The sequence below is a fragment of the Anser brachyrhynchus genome (assembly GCF_964034855.1).
Source record: "Anser brachyrhynchus genome assembly, chromosome: 1".
NCBI lineage: Eukaryota > Metazoa > Chordata > Aves > Anseriformes > Anatidae > Anser > Anser brachyrhynchus.
In genome coordinates, this window is record NC_137694.1 from 136,423,615 (window position 1) to 136,444,445 (window position 20,831).

Here is a 20,831-nt window from a genome sequence, read left to right on the forward strand (position 1 = left end):
GATGCAAACATTAGTTACAAACATAAGAGAATTCTTTAGTAACTTGTAATAAATTGTCTTCTGACATTTCAATACAGGTGGGAGATCATTAGTCAAATTAACTAGTGCATACTTTAATATCCTCCAAATTTATCTTGTAAAAAGCATGACATACTCATCAAAATAAAGACTGTCCTGCAAAATTTGGGACAGATGGCAGTGCAAGATGACATCTTTTCTAAATGTGTCAAAATGTTCACTCAGTCAAGCAATATGACTGGTTGCACATTCTGGGTGCGTTATTAAAATAACAAAAGCAGTAAAATTCACTTGCATGAACACCTGCTGCTAGAGTCACTTAAGTAAGGCAAAACATGTAATTAAGTAATATAAAAATAATTATTTCACTGGCAAATAAGTTAACAGTTTAATGTAAAAATTGAATTGTTTAAAAGTTTTTAAGTTAATTCATTACACTACTTAGATTTACAATGTTTAAATACAGAATATCCCTTCCTAATCGATAGTGAAGTGATCCTGATATGACCCTTCATACAATATAACAAGACACTATATACGAATAGACACATAACAGGCCTATTTTGTCGGCTAGGTGGTATCTTTAAATCAGATAGTATGTATTCCTCTACTGCTTGAAACAGGAAAGCACAGAAATGATTGATAAGTCCAATATCACAGACAGAACTCAAATTTGAGAAAATAAGGCACTATCTGTTCTGTTCTGGGGATCTGACATTGTGGTAGAAACAAAACACCTACAACAGTAGAGATGCTGATTTTATTTTGTTATTTCAGCATTTTAAACTGTCAAAAACACATTGTATGAAGTCTAACTCTTGTGACAGAAAATCTCATCAAGGCATGAATATGATTTTTTTATTGATGAATATGATTTTTATTTCAAATGATTAAAATATTTTCAAGACCTTTTTATTTTTGTTTTTATTTTTGCCTCATTGGAGAACTCAATCAACCCATGCCTGGTTTCAGTTTGGGGTCCTACACTCTGGGTAATGTTAACTGTTGTTACTAAACTGTTCAAAGGAACATGCTGAGGAGTGAAATAAGGCGTATCTGTTGGAGGCCTGAGAACATCTTTGCTACACCAGCCTTAGTCTGAAATTGTACACAGGAAGTGAACCAGAGACTCTGTACTTGGCAGTGCAGAGCAATAACCATGGAGCCCCTTCTTCAGCCATTATGCTTGACCTTCACAACAATGGTTAGCTGACTAAAATAGGGACATTAAACTAGTCTCCTTATGTAAACAAAAACAAAATCAAAAACAAAACAAAAAATTCACAACTGAGCAATGTCTACTCTTTTGTTTTTATATAGGAGGAAAGGGAACAAAAACAAAACACTTTGGCGACTGATATACAGTTAAACTGTTAGCTCAGTGTAACAGCATATGGGTGAATTTGGTAACAACAGGCTGGCACTGGAGAAACTGCTGTCTCGAAGGGTTAACCAAGACTGCACTTGCTGTATTGTGGAGCAGGAAGAGTAACAGTCCAAGCTGTGTGAGCACACAAATAACTCTCCCCCCCCCCCCCCCCCCCCCGACATACACACATACGAAAACACGTTTATTTCTCTGTGTGCGACGTGCCCACCTGTTCAGCCCCCCAGGCCCTGGCCAGCCCTGCACTGACGCTTCACACGGGGATGAGATGCTCCTTGCGAGAGGCTGTGGATGGAGATACGGTTTCTGTAGTGATGGGGAGACTGCGGAGAGCTATTGGCTGCCGGCTTTGTAAATTTCATTCAGTTTGGTCCAATAGCAGGAGGAGAGCGCCTGGTACAGCCTGGACCTCTCTCCCCCTCTCCCAGCTTGCCTTGCCTTGCAGATCAGTCTCTCTCCGGCTCGGTCTCTCTGCATAGGCAATCACAGCTCCTGCTCGCAGACCCAACTCTCCCTCTTGCACTGATTGTAATTAATTTTCTGCCTGAATGTAGGTTGCTGACAAGCGAGAACGCGAGTTTCTTTCAGATCCAGTGTTGTTGTTTTTCCTATTGTTATTTTTAATTTTTACCCCCTTCGTGGTCGTTGCATTCCTTTGGAGAAGCAAATCGCGTTGGATTCCAAAAAGGAAAGTAAGGACCTTGTGTGAATAATCCCGGCTGCATGATACCCTGAGAGGATTTCCTGAAAGAATCTGGCTGTGTTAAAAAGACCGTTATGCTTCTGCATCTGTTCCAGTGTTAAGGTAGGAGTACCGGATTTACCGTTTGCGTGTTCATTTTCATTTTTTTCAGTTGCTTTTTTTTTTTTTTTTTCACGGCGGGGGTGGGGGAGAGGTGTTGCAGTTGATACTCTGGCAAAGGGCGAGCAGTTTGCTGCAGTCGTCTGTGCTTTTACTTTTCCCATCATTATAAAGCGATACTTTCTTTCTGCCATCTCCACCATCATGCGTGATCTCGATGTCACATATGTGTATATATGCAAATGTATTTATTTTTTATCCGCTTAGGTCTCGACCCCCATAGCCCCCTTGCACCATAATTTGGAGGCATTTTGGTGCAATGAGCTATTTGGAAAGGCTCTAGGGTTCTGTGTGAGATGTTTACAAAGTAGCTCTGCCTTACAGCCGAATAAACAGAAGAGTGTGGAGGAGAAGAGGGAAAAATATCTGCAGTACCGAGAGAGAGAGAGAGAGAGAGAGAGAGAGAGAAAGAGCGAAGCCACAGTTTTCTGCAAGCGCGGAGAGGGGCTGGAGCAGTACCTCATGCTCTGTGTGCGCTTGTGGTTTTCAGGGAAATACAAAACCAACACGTCGGGTTTTGGTTAACCACTTCCCTCGCTGCCACCACAGCCACTAAAAAGAAAAAGGGAACGGGGGAGGATGGCGGGTGGCGGGGGGGGGAGGGGGGGGGGCGTTGAGAACGAGGGAGGCGGCTGTTCAGAGGAAATCTTGGCTCTTCTTGGATTAAGCTGTGCACCCGCTTTTGGTTTAGCTATTCTGTGGTGGTTTTTTTTTCTTCCATTTTTTTTTCTTTTTTTTTTTTTTTTTCTCCTTTCTTTCGTTCCTTTTCCGGGCTTGGGTAAAATGCCCGCTTTTGTGATGGGCATGGGTTCCCGCACGTGATGGAGCGGGGACTGGCACTGGGGAGAGCCAGCACCAGTATGCGCGGAGCGGCGGCGGCGGATGGGGGGAGGAAAAAAAAAAAAAAAAGCAAAAAAAAAAAAAAAGGCAGAAGAAAAAAGAAGCACCCCCCCACCCCCACCCCGGCCGACAGTATATCAGCTTCTCTGCAAAGCTGGGGCGGGGGCGGGCGAGGCGGGGGCTGGCGGCGGGAGGCGCCAGGGCTGCGCCCCCCTCCCCGGGGAAAGGCCGACGCCACCCCCTGCGCCCCGCCGAGCGGGGGCGGCTCCGTGGCCCTTTCGGACGCCCGGCAGGCGGCGCGGGGGGAGCGGGGGCGCCGGCAGCTCGACCTCCCCCCGCACCACACCACCCCCACCCCCACCCCGGGGAAACTTGGCCGCTTTCGGCGCTCGGCGTGGGGAAAGGGAGAGAAGTTTGTGCGGCGGTGGCGGGGCGCGGCCAGGAGGTGGCGGTGTGGGCCCGCGCCCGCTGCTCCTGCCGTCCCCGTCCCCGTCGATGCGGTGCCCTGAGCAGGCAGGACGCGAGGCGCAGAGGGAAGTTTGGCGGCCGGGTGTGGGAGCGGGGGGCTGGGGGAGTGGGGGCAGCGGGCTGGGGGCGTCCAAACGCCGCCGAAGGCAGGCTGAGGTGCGAAGGAGCGCCGCGGTGCACCTCAAGTGCGGCGGTCTAAACCTTTAAAGCCTTGGTGGTACAGGGAGCGGAGCAGCGGCGGATGTGGACGTTTAAACGATGGCTTTTTTTTTTTCATGTATAGGCTTTGTGGGCGAACTGATGGCATGAATACATGCACACGCTCAGATGGTTTGTATTTAAAAACAAGCCATCGCCACTTAAAAAAAAAAAACACAACTCTTTAATCATGATTGATCAGTGTTGACAGCAAATTCTAGACTGACTTTTGTTTTTAAATGATTATTAATGTTAGGGGTATACCTGCATATTTTTAGAAGTAGGTGATTAGAAAGCAAAGCTCTGTTGGATGAATTTACAAGCAGTTCGACCGAAATGGAAATCTCTGGTATATTCTCTTCCTGAAACATCAATGTAACTGCCACCTTAAATATCTCCTATAAATGGAAAGGCAATAGTCCACATCCTATGGGACACAAATTAAAGTTTATTAATTATTAGAAGTATAAGTCTTTTGTTAGCACTAAAGAAGTAAACTTGTTTTCTGTCACCATAAGAAAATAATGAATTACTTCCATTAATTTTAATTCCTGGATGAAAGCACAACTTTGCTTTGTAGTGGCGAACTAATTTTATATGTCTAATGAACCCTACATTTAATTTTACTTACAAAATATGTATTTGATATTTCACCAATTAATAGCATCTATATAGACCTCTATGTAGGTAATACCTATGTGGATATCCTGGACCTTTTTTTTTTTTTTTTTTTGCTTATACTTCTGAGTAACGGGTTATATGCATTGTTTTATGAATCATATTCCAAATAAACATTAAAGACTGAGAGCATGAAAACATGCCATGCAGTTTCTGGTAACTCAAACCCAGCAAGATCTATAGTGGCATGGAATTTTCTGGGAATATTTTTTTTCCATTTTTTTTGACCTACTTATTCTTAGCATCTTGAAATTATTACTCTTTTGTGTATAAATGGAGCTGTTATTGCTCTTTCTTCTCGATTCATATGCCTGTGTACCGTATAGGTGCAATTATATGGGTGCAATCATTGTTGGTATGCTGTATGCAAGTGCAACCTATTAAGTTGCACCAGGTATTATAACTTAAATTAAGTTTGGCATCCAAAACATATTGGTCCTCAAGAGAATTCTGATTCATGTCTAATTTATTTATTTATTTTCCTTTGAATATAAAAACCTTTTAGTCTTGATCTCTACTGTAAAGCATATATGTAGACAAGAAAATACATTTTCTTCCTTCTACGTTTCTAGATGGAGTGATTACTTGCCTGGTATTGTTTTGAAGTGAAGTGCTGTATTACAAACATGTAGACTGTAAATGCAAAAGTTCCTGATGATTTCTGTTTTTCAGCTAAGTCTGGTGGTCAGTGATGAAGTTTAATCTTTTTAAAGGCATCACAATGCATTCAAATCAAAGCAAGCCTCGTGGCGTAGCTATCTTTTTAGGTAGTCCCACATTCCCGGGTAGATTAATTTGCCTCACAGTTATTACATTTGGTAAATATCTTGGTCTTAATAGGCATCCTTTAGCTGAAGATCTGTCATGTAGAGATGAAGACACGAGGCAGAAAGAAAAGCTGTTTAACTAAAGCTTTGTATTACAGATATCATATAGAAACAAGGATTTGTTTCGCTTTTTTTTTTTAACAAAAGAGTGATTCAAGGAACATTTACTGACTGCTGCATAGAGGTTTGCACATTTGTTTTTGACAGGTTCTCAATACAGCCTCCTCTTGGCCTTTCAAACACGCATGCAGCTATTTGATGGCTGAATCACATAGTGTAAAGAACAGCTCCACCTGGGTAGGACAGGAATAAGCATCATGCTATAACCAGCATATAATTTAGTCATTCTGTCACTCGAAGACTTGTCATCGAGATTCAAGATCTCTTCAGCATGAGTAAGATTGGTTAGTTATGTGCACTGGATTATAAATTTGTGAGTCTTAAAAAAAATCCTAATAAAACCAAAACATAAACATGAGCTGCGAAAATCAATAAAGGCTCTCATTTCCAACTGCAGCTATCCTCCGTCACAGTTCAGCTCAGGTGCATTCAAGCAATGTTTGTAAAGCATTTATGCTGTGAGCCATTTCGATCCCCACATCTGACAGGGTTATGTACTCAACTCTGTCAACTCTGTCACCTTTTAATAGTTCTCTAGTTCTCATTCTATTTGTTTTAGAAGTCCTCAGATTGGATTTGGGGGGGCGGGGGGGAAGCCACACAAGAGAAGGCATTGCTGTCTAGCAGAGGAAAAATTAGGTTCATTGGTAATATTCTTGCAAAGTTATTTTGATTAAAATGAAGCACAATGTTATTCAACTTTTCACAACTTGAAATAGATTTAAGGTTAGAGAAAATTGAAAAATACAGTTTATAAACGGCTTGTAGTGAGTGGATTCAAAGGGTAGGAAATTATTCTGAAGATACTATATTCAAGCTCATCTCTCTTTATACCATGTAAAGTAGGAGGAATTCTTTCTGGATATTGTCGTTAAAAGTAAGATGTATATGACCCAGAGATACTTTATGTTTTGCATGCACAACTCGCGTGAGAATAGAAGCAGCCCTTCTAGAAGATGGCTTTTTATGTGAGATCCGCAGTGAGGCTTTACCACAAGCATGGCTAATTCAAACCAAATGCATTACCACATGCTGGAGTGATCCCTAGCTAAGCATGTTCAGATCTGTACTGTAATAATCTAAAAATAAATTGTAGTCACTGATGTCACAATGTATAATTCTTTCTTTCTGCTGTCTTCTATGCTGAGCCCACACACCACTTAGTGTCATAGGATGTATTTTGGTAAGAGCATACCACTGACTAGCTTCAGTTGAGGGTTAGGACTTTTCCATGCTTGTCTTTCTTCTGTTGTTTATGTACTCATTGAGACTTGCAACTTGTTGGGGAACTTGAGCCTTTCAAGACGTAAGCTTTGAAAGTGAGTGGCATTTTTTATTAGGAAAAATATTTGAGTTACAGTTGATAAATATAAAAAAATATTTATATCTGAAAACATGAGTACTGCATAGCTGTCACAATTTTCTCTTATTCGTATGACTTCATTTAAAAGTATTCATTTTTACTGTTTGCAGAGGGACTATTTTTAAATATTGCACAGATTGTAACAGAGTCATATTAAAGATTGTTTCTTTTAATGTAACAATAAAGGATTTGTGCAATATAATGTTTGTTTCTTTTCTTTGATTAGCCAACATCCAATTATATTTACTTCTGAAGTAGCTGACTTGATTTCTTATGTAGAATGAGTTAAAACATTTTTATTTACTTTTATTTGATTTTTTTGTAATATAATGAATATAATGAGAAATATTTTTGAGTTTTAATTACACAAATCATTGAGACTAAGCCACTTCAATATTTCACCATAATGGACGATAGATGAAATGTGTAAGACTGTAGTGTTATGTTTTGATGGTAGTAAACTTCTAATAGTATATTTCAGATTTGCATTTGTTGAATGCAGTAGACAAAAATAGGTAACCTACTGCTTCTCAGTACAAATTATTTCAGAGGTAAGGCATTTCCTTTTTTTCTCCAAGTGCAGGTAGCCACTGTCATTTAAAAGAAGTCTACTATAGCCAGAAATGGAAGAGAAAAATCATAAATAGTCATTTGTTTCCCAAAGTGTTGCTTGAAGTAGTCTAATGGTTTGATTATTTTGAAAATACTTATTGGTTTAGTGTCTGCATCGGTTACAGGCCCAATACAGACCTGGGGGGAACCAAATTTCAAATTGTTGGTACTGTGCTCTGTACTTTTACTATCAAGTTCATGGTCCTAGTACGACTGACCAGCCATGTCAATCAGTGCCATCATGTGGTGATGTTGTGATATCATTGCCAGACATCTCTGGGCTGGTGATCGAGATTCTTTAGAAGCTTCTTAAAGTCAGTTTTGGACTCTTAGTGAAAAATAGACAAGTTAATGGCAACAATTGTTCCTTCCAAAAACTGTTTAGAACTGTACGAAGTGAGCTCAAACAAATTACTTACATTTTCTATAACAAGATTTCTTTTAAGCTTTTGAGCACTGTTGAAATAGAAGTGGCCAAACTTTAATAACTCTTCTGTTTGGTATTTTTATGATGATTTTTTTTTTTTCCTCCAAGGCAGCCTGTGCTGTAATCATCTCCAAAGACCTATTTTTTTTTTAAATAAACAAAAAATACATTATATGCCATACTTTTGCACTGTGATTTTGAAATATAGAATTTGGAATGGAACCAGATTATTTGTGTTTATTTCTATGTATTCATTTTATACGGACATTTTAAAATTAGATTTTAGACTTTTTTTTTTTCTACAGCCACTTGCAAAGTAGTTGTAGCAGCCAGTTTTTCTTCTATTAAATATTTTTTTTGCAGACATTACACAGAACTCTGATATTAAAAAGTGGAGCAGGCAATTACTTAAAATTTGTCAATAATATGATTTTTTTTTGTTTCTGTTTGTTTGTTTTTCTGCATATATTTTATATATATTACTTATTCTCTACTACTTTATTTATAATTCTCCACAAATCTATATCCCCTGTGAAATATCTCTTTCAAGTACTTGGGCGTATATAGATACATGTTACAAAAAATAAAAATAAACATTTTATAGGAAATGTACTTATAATTTGACATGTGATCTACCTTTTTTTTGATTTGCTGTGAAAGATTTCCAGATGTCATTTTGAATTAAAAAAAAAAAAATCATTATTTTGTTCATGTGGGACCATATAAGATCTAAGGTATATGCAATCTAATGCACAATAGATTTTTGTTCATTTTCTCACTGGATGTAACATAGACCATTAACATTAACAGACTCATGTAACAGGACCAAGGTTAACAGACCATTAACAGGTTAGTGTTACGGGACCAAGGCTTGTTGGATTCAGTGCAAAGATTTCTGTTGATTTCAAAAAGCTTTTTGTTACACCCTATGAGTAGCTGGCATTTGGATAAAGTACGTATGTAGTATTTGCATAAGACTGGCAACGTCATACAGCTTACGAGAACGTGTTAAGTTCTGCTGATAAAACTGCCTTATTTGAAAAATAATTAAAAAAAAACCACAACTCAGTACGGTATATGAAATTACGTAACTCCATCTCTTCTTTGAAGAGCTTTTACAGGTGCAGATGATTATATACAGTAGAAAAGTATACTAGATGATGTAGGAGCATGTACTGTCTCAACTCTTGTTCTGTTGGTTACTGTGTTTGTAAAGACAAATGGTTGCACAGAGTTGCTGTTTTCTATGATTTCTTCCTGAAGTTTCCTGGATTTATTTTTCAACAGAAGCTGTATACCTGTTGGTAATCAAACTAATGAAGTACAGAAATCCAATTTGTACACCTTTCCATACAGGGGTTCTCAATATCTGTGTATGTGCTGAAGAGGCAGGTTTTTTTAATTTCTTTTTTTGTTTGTTTGTTTTGTTTTGTTTCGTTTTTCTCCTTATCTCCCTACTAGCTTTGTCATATTATTATAGTGTGTTATATCCCTGGATTTTCAGTTGTACTGTTTCTACATTAGAGATTTCAATATTATTTTATAGGATATTCTGAGAAAAAAAAAAAAGAATAAAAAAACCTCACCTTGATTCCAGAGGAATATTGGAAGAGGAGGTGATGCCCATGTGAATCATTGGTACATCTGCCATTACCAAAACTCTCTGAAAATAGTAATGAATAGGACTATTTCTGTATTTCATGGGATGTCTCAGGCATAAGCAAAAGAATTGCAGCAACACTGAAATGCTGATGGGCAGCCATAAGCAGCAGCTAGCAAGTTATTCTTGTATTAGATGTTCCCTTCACCCAAAATTTAGAGCAGATGGTTCAGCACAGTACTTCAGGACAGCATTCATCAGATAGAGCATTGCATCTCAGTCAAGTACGTAGTCACTGATTTGTTGGTTGGAGTCTCCCAAGCCAAATATGTCTCTATCAGTAACGTAATTATTGAAATGTCTTCCTGCTGCATTTTACATCATCTACATGAAAGCAAAGATAAGTTCTCAATACACAATGGAGTGAGGGGAAGTAGAACTTTCTGCAAAATATGCACAGATTGACCCCTATGGCCCCCTGCTACAAAAACCTTGCCATGTAAACCCACTACAGCTGTGGTGTCCAAGGCTGTGAGTTTGTTTAACACAGCCAGCAGTAGGTCTGCTACTGAAATTAGAGTTGTTTAGTGTCTGTAGTTTCCAATCTGCAGGTGGTGAATTATGGCGCAGATGATGCAGATCCATTGGTCTTGACAGATGAAATATTAGTATTTATTGAAACTGGATATTAACCCTGGATCTGGAAGTCATGTCTTCAGGTAAGATGCAGCATATTAATTTCATGTTCATTGTAATAATACTTTGATCAGGTGCAGAAGTTATAGTGGAAAGGTGGACGTATTGCTTCCATCTAAAGAGGTTAGTTATTAAGAAAACATTACTTTTTTAATGTTGTATTTGTTAAGCCTTTCTTTTTCTCAAGACCTTGTATATGAACTGTGTTTGAATTATGACTTTTGAAAAAAATGCTTAAGAGTTTATATCAGTTTGATGCCATCTTTACATATAGATAACATTTCAAATACAGTGCTTTAGGAATTTGGTAATGCAGGTCAGCTGGCACATATATATAAAGAATAGAGTAAATTTAAAGAGACAGTAAGACTCATAGAATAATAAAGGTTTTAAAAGACCTTCAAGATCATCTGGTCCAACCATCCCCTACGACCAATGTCACCCACTAAACCATGTCCCTAAGCATCATGTCCAACCTTTCCTTAAACACCCCCAGGGACGGTGACACCGACCCTTGGGGAACACCACTCATGACCAGTCACCAGCTAGATTTCACTCCATTCACCACCACACTCTGGGCCCAGCCATCCAGCCAGTTTTGACCCAGTAAACAGTGTAGCTGTCCAAGCCATGGGCTGCCAGCTTCTCCAGTTTACAGGACTGTGCAAGACATTCTGCAATGACTTTTCTGTCCTGATCTGGTACAGAGGTGTGATGTTACTGAAATGCAATGAGTTATTGGTGTAGTTAGCTTGTAGCACTGTCCTACATTGAGTTGCCATGGTCATGGAGTAAACTGCAAGTGTAAGTGAAAGTAGCTGTCTACTAGAAGAGCTGTCCCATTTTCATTTGTTCTGTAATATAGCAAATAGATATTTCTCGTTGGAATTATCAGTCTGATTTCTCCATTCTCTATTTACTTTAGAAATAAAATGTTCTAGTGAATTGTCCTCCTGCTTAAATCTGTCTTGTCTAAGAGTTTTGGCTCTGGAAAACTGAAATTAGAACATGTAGTTACAATCTTTCATTTTCCGTGTTTATGCTTTACCTGCAAATATTCTGTTTCCTTTCTTGTCTCTTAAGTTTTTAATTTGTCTTGGTATCCCAGATCCCTCGCAAAGCTTTCTTCCATTTATGAGTTATTAAAGGTGTAATAATGGTCAATATGGTGGTGGCAGCTTCAATAGGTAGAGCAAAAAACTCTTTTCTCATGAGTGATTTATATTCACATTTCTGATATGCTGAATTTGAGTGCCTTTTTGTAAAGGATTTCTTGTTCTGGCACTAGAAATTACATTAACAATATAGAAGTTACACAAGCAATGCTGAGAGAACACAAGATGGGAGCAATTGTAATAGTGGTAGTGTGCTGAATTCTCTTAGCTATCAGATAAGAATGGAAAGCTAAGTAACTCTTGAACTTGGTATATGAGTTATGATCACTGGACCATAACACTTCACAGAAACACCTTTCCATAGTAGATTTTAGTTTCTGTTTGCCCCTGGAGAGTTACTACTTGGCTAGACTTGATATTTCACTGCTTTCTGAAGCCGGTTAGCCATGTTACCAAATAGTAAGCTGTTTTGTTGTTGTTTTGTTTGTTTTGTTTTGTTTTGTTTTATTTTGTTTTGTTTTCACAATGAATTGTATTGAGGTTGGAGAAGATACTGTCTGGAGCAAGAAGATCAATAAGGGTGGTGAAGTAATGGTTGAATTCCTTTTTGGAAGAAAATTCAACAGTAATGATGGCATTTTTAACACCATTTCTACCTCTTAAGACCTGAAAGCTAAGCAGTGAATGGAATAATTATGTGTAAGATGAGGAGACTTCATATTCTAATTTTTGCCTTTCCCTCTGTGCAAGATAAGGGATGTTTCTCAAATGACACCCATCCCTCCCCCTCTCCCCACCCCAAATTCCTAGCCTGGTTTAATGTTTATCCTTTTCATACTTCGTATTGCCTCAAGATGCCCTTCCTAGTCAGAGACTATAAATGTGCAATGCGTTGCAGACAGATTAGCAGTTTCAAAGAAAGGTTAACATTGAATAGGATTTTCATAGAAAAAGAAGAATGAGCTAAGAGGGAATGAGGTAAGAAGTAAGTTGCCATTGGGGGTAGATTCTCAAAACATATACAGGACACTCACTAAAGAAAAACTGAGAATGTAAGGCAAGTGTAGGAATGAGGGGATGACAAATAGGGACAGTAGAGGTGCTAGAGCAGGGAAAGTAGAATAGTGAGAGCAATGATAATAAATGTTCTGGAGAGCCTGTAGTAGTAAGATATCAGTCAAGACAGACTTACAAGAGGGATGTTTTGGAAGATCAGAGTTAAGTTTTGTCTGAGGGGGTGCAATATACTAGAAATAGGTTCACTATATGGATAAGAATGAAAATATGATTCTCCGTATCAATATCACTCCACAGGGGTATAGATTGTACTCTTTGAAAGAAAGTCTATTTTCTTCTTAATAATCTTTTAAAATATTTTTTCTCCAAATAAAACTAGGTATGAAGGGGGACAGGGTGGGAAAAGAGGCTTGACAGAGATGAGCCTGTGGGAGCAGTTCCAGGATTGTGGGTGAGGGCAATGGCACAGCTGAAGTGCATCTACACCAATGCACACAGCATGGGCAACAAACAGGAGGGGCTGGAAGCCATGAAGTGGCAGGCAAACTGTGGCCTACTTGCCATCCCTGAAATGTGGTGGTACCACTCCCATGACTGGAGTGCTGCAGTGGATGGCTACAAGCTCTTCAGAAGGGACAGGAACCTAAGGAGGTGCGGTGGCATGGCTCTCTATATTAGAGAGTGTTTCGATGCTGTTGAGCTCAGGGTTGGGAATGATAAGGTAGAGTTCCTATGGATAAGAATCAGGGGGTTGGCCAACAAGGTGGACATCCTAGTGGGGGTCTGTTATAGACTGCCAAACCAGGATGAAGAGACGGATGAGTTGTTCTATAAACAGCTGGCAGAAGTCCCTCAATCACCAGTGCTTCTTCTCCTGGGGACTTCAGCTTACCAGACATATGCTGGAAATAAAATACAGCCCTGAGGAAGCAGTCTAGAAGGTTCCTGGAGTACATGGAAGACTGCTTCCTGACTCAACTGGTTAGTGAGCCTACCAGAGGGGGTGCCCCGCTAGACCTGCTGTTCACGAACAGAGAAGGACTGGTGGGAGATGTGGTGGTAGGCAGTTGTCTTGGGCAGAGTGACCATGACATGGTAGAGTTCTCTACCCTTGGTAAAGTCAGGGGGGGTGGGGGGTAGTAAAACTACTACTTTGGACTCCCAGAGGGCTGCCTTTGAATTGTTCAGGACACTGGTAGGGAGGGTCCCCTGGGAGTCAGTCCTGAAGGGCAGAGGGGTCTAGGAAGGCTGGATGCTCCTCAAGAAGGAAGTCTTAAAGGCACAGGAGCAGGCTGTCCTCATGTCCCATAAGATGAACCGGTGGGGCATGGCTGAACAGGGAAGTTTTGCTGAGTGTCCGGGAGAAAAAGAGAGTTTATGTCCAGTGGAAGAAGGGACAGGAAACTTGGGGAGAGTACAAGGAAGTTGCCAGCATTTGCAGAGAAAAAAATCAGGAAGGAAAAAGCCCAGTATGAGCTCAACCTGGCCACTATGGTAAAGGATAATAAAAAATGCTTTTATAAATATATTAACAGCAAGAAGAGGGCCAAGGAAAAACTCAATTCTTTACTGGATGCAGGGGGAACATCACTACTGAGGATAAGGAAAAGGCTGAAGTTCCTAATGACTTCTTTTTATCTGTCTTTACTAGTCAGACCACTTATCTTTGGGGTATTCAATCTCCTGATCTGGAATTCTGGGACAGGGAGCAGAAGAAATTCCCCACAGTTCAGGTGGAAACAGTCAGAGACCTGCTGCTCCACCTGGACTGTCACAAGTCCATGGGGCCGGATGGGATCTACCCAAGGGTACTGAGGGAGTTGGCGGATGTGATTGCTGGGCTGCTTTCCATCATCTATCAGCAATCATGGTCATCTGAATAGGTCCCAGATGACTGGAGACTTGCTAATGTGATGCCCATCTATAAGAAGGATTGTAAGGAGGACCCAGGGAACTGCAGGCCTGTCAGCCTGAACTCAGTGCCAGGAAAGGTGATGGAACAAGTCATCTTGAATGCAATCACATAGCATATGTGGGACAGCGGGGGGATCAGGCCCAGCCAGCATGGGTTCATGAAAGACAAGTACTGCATGACCAAGCGCGTCTCCTTAAATGACCGGGTGACCCATCTGGTGGATGAGGGAAAGCCTGTTGACATGGTCTACCTAGAATTCAGCAAGGCCTTTGACACAGTCTCCCACAGTATTCTCCTGGAGAAGCTGGCAGTCTATGGCTTGGACAGATCCACTCTTTGCTGGGTTAAAAACTGACCGGATTTCCGGGCTCAGAAAGTAGTGGTGAATGGAGTGAAATCCAGCTAGTGACTGGTCATGAGGGGTGTTCCCCAAGGGTTAGTGTTGGGCCCACCCTCTTTAGTATCTTTACTGATGATTTAGACGAGGGAATTAAGCTCACCTTCAGTAAGTTTGCAGACAACACCGAGTTGGGGGGAAGTGTCGATCTGCTGGAGGGCAGGAAGGCCCTGCAGAGGGACCTGGACAGGATGGATCGATGGCCAACGGGATGAGGTTCAACACGGCTAAGAGCTGGATCCTGCACTTTGGTCACCACAACCCCATGCAATGCTACAGGCTTGGGGCAGAGTGGCTGGAAAGCTGTGCAGAGGAAAAGGGTCCGAAGGTGTTGATTGATGCTTGTCTGAACATGAGCCAGCAGTGTGCCCAGGTGGCCAAGAAGGTCAACAGTATCCTGGCTTGTATCAGGAATGGTGTAGCCAGCAGGGCCAGGGAGGAGATCATCACCCTGTACTCTGCTCTGGTGAGGCCGCACCTCGAGTGCTGTGTTCAGTTTTGGGCCCCTCACTACAGGAAGGATATCAGGGCCCTGAAGCGTGTCCAGATGAGTACAAAGGCTCTGGTGAAGGGTCTGGAACACAAGTTTTACGAGAAGTGGCTGGGGGAACTGGGATTGTTTATTCTGGAGAAGAGGAGGCTCAGGGGAGACCTTATTGCTCTCTACAACTACCTGAAAAGAAGTTGTGTGGAGCTGGTGGTCGACCTCTTCTCGCTAGTTATCTAACTAGTGATAGGACTAGATGGAATGGCCTCAAGTTGGATGTTAACCAGGGGATGTTAGGTTGGAAATGAGGAGACATTTCTTCTCAGAAAGAGCAGTCAGGCATTGGAATGCCTAGGGAGGTGGTGGAGTCACCATCCCTGGGGGTTTTTAAGGAAAGGTTGGACATGATGCTTAGGGACATGGTTTAATGGGTGACATTGGTAGTAGGGGATGGTTGGATCAGAAGATCTTGAAGGTCTTTTCCAACCTTAATGATTCTATGATTCTATTAAAATATCACTTTTTTTTTTTTAAAGGAAACTATATTCACTGTGAGTTTACTTCTATTTAGGAACCTTTTATCTTATTTTTTCTCAATTATAGTAAAGCACATTTTTGGTTTCATTTTTTCATTTCCAGATACATGCTTTGGAGGGGTTTTGTTTTGTTTTTGTTTATTTGCTTGTTTTTCCAATATGGCAAATGTAATTATTCACCTGCAGGTGTTGAGATAAACTAGTCTTGCAGAGAGTTAAGTGCACAATGTGAAGAAATTTACTTTATATAAAGACAGGCTTATCAAGCTATGTGGGTTTTGATGGTTCTGTCACTGGTACATAGAAAACAGTAGAAAATTAGTGTAAAATTTATCTTCATCCTACTCAAGTACATCACTCAAAGATGTTAAGGTAACAGTTGATGAAGATTCTGTGCATAGGCTGCTGTACCATTACTTCACACTTAAGTTATATTTCATAGTTACAAATATTCTTTGTTCACCTTTTCAGACAAAATAACTTGATATGCCTGTGCCCAGCCCAAAATCTTGTCTTTTAAAAGAGTAGATCTTTGATGACATCTAAAATCAGGCATCAGTTTTTCTTCAGATTATGCAGAGTACCAACCTTTCTTTCATGTTCTTAACAAGCTTCCCCCATGCACATAATGGGACATAATGTATACAAGAGCCACTTTTTCTTCGCTTACTGTAAGCTGTATATTTGAGAGAGAAAAAACATGACTAAGTTCTCATTAGCACTGTTTTAATATTATTTTTTACTATTGTCTTCGGTGGTGCTGTACCTGATATTTGACTGTCTAGAAGTATGAATTTAGTGCTTAAAAAAAAAAAAAAGAGATTTATCTTTTTGCAGCTAACATCTCATCATTTATTGTATTAATTTGTTAGATACCTCTTTTCAACTGAGAACTTGTTCTCTGTGCAGTAAATTGTTTAGCAGCCAGCCATATATGTTTGCCCTAGTGAATGTAAGTGAAATGGTCCATCACAAATTCATTTAATTGCATTAACTTTCTTGACATTGTAACTCTGAAAAGCTAAGAAAAGGACAGAAATTGTTGAAAATGAGATTCTTAAACATGACACACATTTTACTGAGTGTAAATAGTCTTAGTATTTAAGCTAATGATTTTTGAAGATAAAATTCTCTGTTATATTTATTTGACTCCATTAGATGATTCTTGTTGAACAGGAGGATTGTTTAATTAGTCAGGTGGAAATATTTTAAATTCCAAATCCATGCTAACTCTTTCAGTACTTTCTCAAATTTTGTGTTTAGACAGGTGGAAGTTTCGTGTACGGGAGGACAAAACATCAAATGGAGGAGGAAAAAAATTCCCCTACATCCTACTTTATTACCTTATACCATACCATTTTTTTCTCTGCTTGGACATGTACTAGGATTGATTATTTATAGGGCACACTTTCTATGAATAAATAAACACTAAATTTTATGTAAAGAGATAGCTCAGAAGAAGTTTTCTAGAGAAGATTGATAAAAAGTTTGGATGAAGAAGAGCTCTTTTTTTTTTTTTTGTAGAGCAATATTTTTTCTTTATTTCAGAAAGAAACATTTTAAGATACACAAAAAAAATAGAAAAAAGGTTGAAGAATGTAGGCTTTTTCTAGACTGTTACATGCTTTTCAGAGTTTTTCATAAATCTTTGGGAATCTTTTTTTTTTTTTTGGGGGGGTGGGGTGGTGAGCAAAGGAATCAATGAATCAATTCCTTGTATTTTCTTTTTATTTTAATTGACATATGTTCTGTATCAGGGAAATGATTTTAAGATATCTAGACTGAAAAAAACCCACACCACACCGCCAATGATAACTAATAATTAAAATAGCAACAGCACTCATTCCTGCCTCAGAAATGCACAAGGGGAAAAAGGGCAAGGGAGGGGAGGGGAGGGGAGGGAAGGGAAGAGGAAAAGAGAAGAGAAGAGAGAAAAGAGAAGGAAAGGGAAATGGAGAGGAGAGGAAAGGAAAGAAAAAAGAAAGGAAAGGAAGGGAAAGGAAAAGAAAGGAAAGGAGAGGAGAGGAGTATGAGAACAGGAAGGGCAAAATACTGATATGCAGGCTCTGGAAAACTGCCTCAATGGCTTAGGGAGAAGCTTACAGAGCTGCAAATTGCAGGCCCGTAGCACTAATAATGCTAAGTGCTAGTGTATGTAAGGCAAAATATGTCTTAACAGCATTCAAGAATCAAAAATTTCTATTAGACCACATAAGCCTAAAATTGGAGATATGAAAATTAGGATAGTATAGACATAGCTTAGGACTTTCTCCTGAATATTGCCTTCCCCTTCCACAACACCCCCCTGCCCTTCCTTCCCCCCGCCCCCCCCCCCCCCCCCCCCCAAAAAAAAAAGGGCAAAAAGAAAGCAAAAAGAATTCATTTAGCTTGCTCCAGACAATGGCACAGCATAACAGTACAATATACAACAAAATGTAACATTTTTTTCAAAATGCGTGGTGACTTTGTGTACTCTTATAACTTCTAGTATTTCATAACGTATCCTTTGGAAGAAAGGGGCTTCTCTCTTCCTAAAGCAATATTATCAAACAGTAATTGCCACAGTACCTTTCAATGTAGTTGAATTTGAATCATCACAGAATTGCCCAATATCCACAGTACCCAATGCCTTAAGGTATTCTGAAATACAAAATTTAGCCACAGGCATTAACAACACATACAGAGATTGCTGTCAGATCTTGGTGCTATTCCCAGAAATGCTACATTCAGAACGCTGTACTTTGAGGAATGTTGTTGCAGGTTCAGATGGCTAAATTCATTAGAGGCTGAGGTGGCACAACAGGGACTACAGATTTATCCTTGATGCTCTTGGATTTTATAATGGTGAAAAAAGAACAATTGCCCACAGAATTTCTGGAGCCAGATACCAACCAATTCAGTCTTCCAAACTAATCCCAATGGTTTACTTTGTTGTTGTTAATGATGATTTTTTCCCATGATATCTTTAAGCTTAGTTGCTGTTTCCTTTCCAGAAAAAAAATTAGGCATTGAAGGAATGCAAATGTTTCTTAATAGTCCAAGTAACTACTTCAGATCATGAGCACAGTAGGCCTACTACTTATTCAAACTACTTATGAAACTACTTATTCTTAGAAGTTAGCTGTTGTGAACTGAGGAAGCTGAGGAATAATGACTGTACAGGTTGTGGACTCTTCTGTCATGAGAATGGAAAACAAACAACAGAAACAACAACAAAAAACAACCAACAACACCAAACACCTCCCCGCCCCCCACCCCCTTTATATTACTATATGCCTCACTTATTGATTAGTACTTGACAAAAGATCTTTGCAGGGCTCCTATACCATTTTCCACTGTGAACAATACACATGCTCAGTACCTCCATAATATCAAGACTGTGTTAAATAACTTTTATCAAATACATATTGAATATATTGCACAAACTAGGAGAGCTAGTAAGGAAGGTATTATATTTTTAGGTCTGCATATCTTAGATAATCGTTCGTTCACACATGCATATACAACCTCTATATCAAAAGTTTCACACTGACTTTTTCCTGTACCTGTATCAGTGAAGCTTGTTGGTGTGAGATACATATAGACCTTGGGTATCTGTGACTTTGCTTCTCAGAAATGAGCAACTTTCTCCCAGAGACACGTTCAGTGGGTCAGTGAGAGCTCTACTCATCAGTCAGTGCCCTTGGTTTCTTAAATCAGATTTTTATCCCACTCGTTTGGCTCAGACCAGATCACTGAAAACTAGTACAATAGTTCTGAAACTCCTGGAAAAGCAGTGTTTTTGTTATTGTTGTTAGGAAAATCTGTAGCTAAGTCTAACAGCTGTTAACTTTCCTCCAGTGTAGATACTATGAGACACTGACCAGATTGACCCTCTAGCAGAATCATTAAAAGTATGTGCAGATGCTTGGCAAGATTTTTCTAAGATTTTTACAGAAAGACCTTGCTTGAGTCCCCATGTGGAGCAGTTCATCTTGCATAACACAGAGGCCTTCTTTCAAAGCTTTAGACAGCTGTGTGCAAACTAGCTATTCTAGGCTGTCCTTACGGATTTTTGGTTTTGTTTTTGAAAAAATAAGAACTTTGGGATGCATTTTTCCTGTTTTAAGGCCTTCTTTAGAATAAGATTAAGCATTTATTATTAATGTGTATAGGTCATAAATTAATTTGACCAGATGAATCCTAGTCAATGAATATAAATTTGACCTTCTTCCACAGACTATATGCTGCTGTTTTGCTGTTTTAAGGCCTTGTCTGAAACACCCATATTATTTCTGGAGCAATAGGCAGAGGTCCCTTACAATTGCAGTTCATCATTATTTCTGTTATATATTCTGTTACAGGTCTCCTTTTAACATAACAGACAGCTCTTTTCATGGCAATAGAGTTTTTGATATTTGTGACATTTTCAGACACATTTTTCTTATGAAGGTGTGGTATTGTTAGATGTCTGATATGCTTGAATGCCATCGATTGTCTGGGCTCTAGCCTTAATTTGAAGTTGTTACTGCACGTATTAGAGGCCTGAATGATCAGAATATTGCCCTTTTTGAACTTTTGATGGTTAGCAGGTTTTTTCACAAGTTTGTTGGGAGTTGTTATTGGTGTAAAGAAACCTCCTTCTTCCATGCAAAATTTTCATTCAGTGGTTTTAGTCACGTGAAAAATAGAAGCTACTCAGTTATGATGGATACAGAGAGCATTTGATGTGATGGTCATCTACCAGTGCATTCTATGTGTGACATACTATTGCAAAAATATGTATCAGTGTTTCATAAGGTTTTCTATTATTCTGAATTGTAAAGGTGTGATTTATTTGTTTGTTTGTTTGTTTGTTTGTTTATTTATTTTTAGTAGGCATAACATCTATTGGAAATAATTATGACGTTTATCTTTTACTGCGGTTGAGGCTTAAGGACTCAGACTACTATCTCTACTTCACTTGCAAGTTTTGCTAAGCAGAAAATAGCAGGGAAGACTGATTTTTTTCTGGGTGGGGTGGGGTGGAGGTGAGTGGTTAAGAACACTTTTAGAGAATGAAGTTTAAATTACAGTTACTGGAAATTTCATAGATATTTCAGAGGGAAAATCCTCATATGAATTGTCTGCCTAAATACATTTCATTCCAGACATAAAATTTAAACTTTCAAAATCAGCAACAAAGCAAATAGTTTCCACTTCTAGCCAGTCCTGACTGTTTTAAACCTCAAACTTTTAGAAGACAAGCTTCACTACTTATAATCATGGTTGAACACAAATATTAACATT

The 20,831-nt window shown here is 39.5% G+C and overlaps 1 protein-coding gene across 16 annotated transcripts in view; it reads left to right on the plus strand.

Moving 5' to 3' along the window:
• Positions 1-1,691: 1,691 nt before the first annotated feature.
• The window catches only part of NLGN4X (neuroligin 4 X-linked), a 194,871-nt gene continuing 175,731 nt past the window's right edge, over positions 1,692-20,831 (plus strand). For 8 of the 16 annotated variants that reach the window (XM_080586810.1, XM_080586811.1, XM_080586807.1 and 5 more), the window contains exon 1: positions 1,692-2,210. The gene's annotated coding sequence lies outside the window, so the exon portion shown is untranslated. Of the gene's footprint in view, positions 2,211-10,011; positions 10,120-20,831 lie in introns of all 16 variants that reach the window. The other 8 variants (XM_080586802.1, XM_080586803.1, XM_080586808.1 and 5 more) reach the window with 3 other exon arrangements.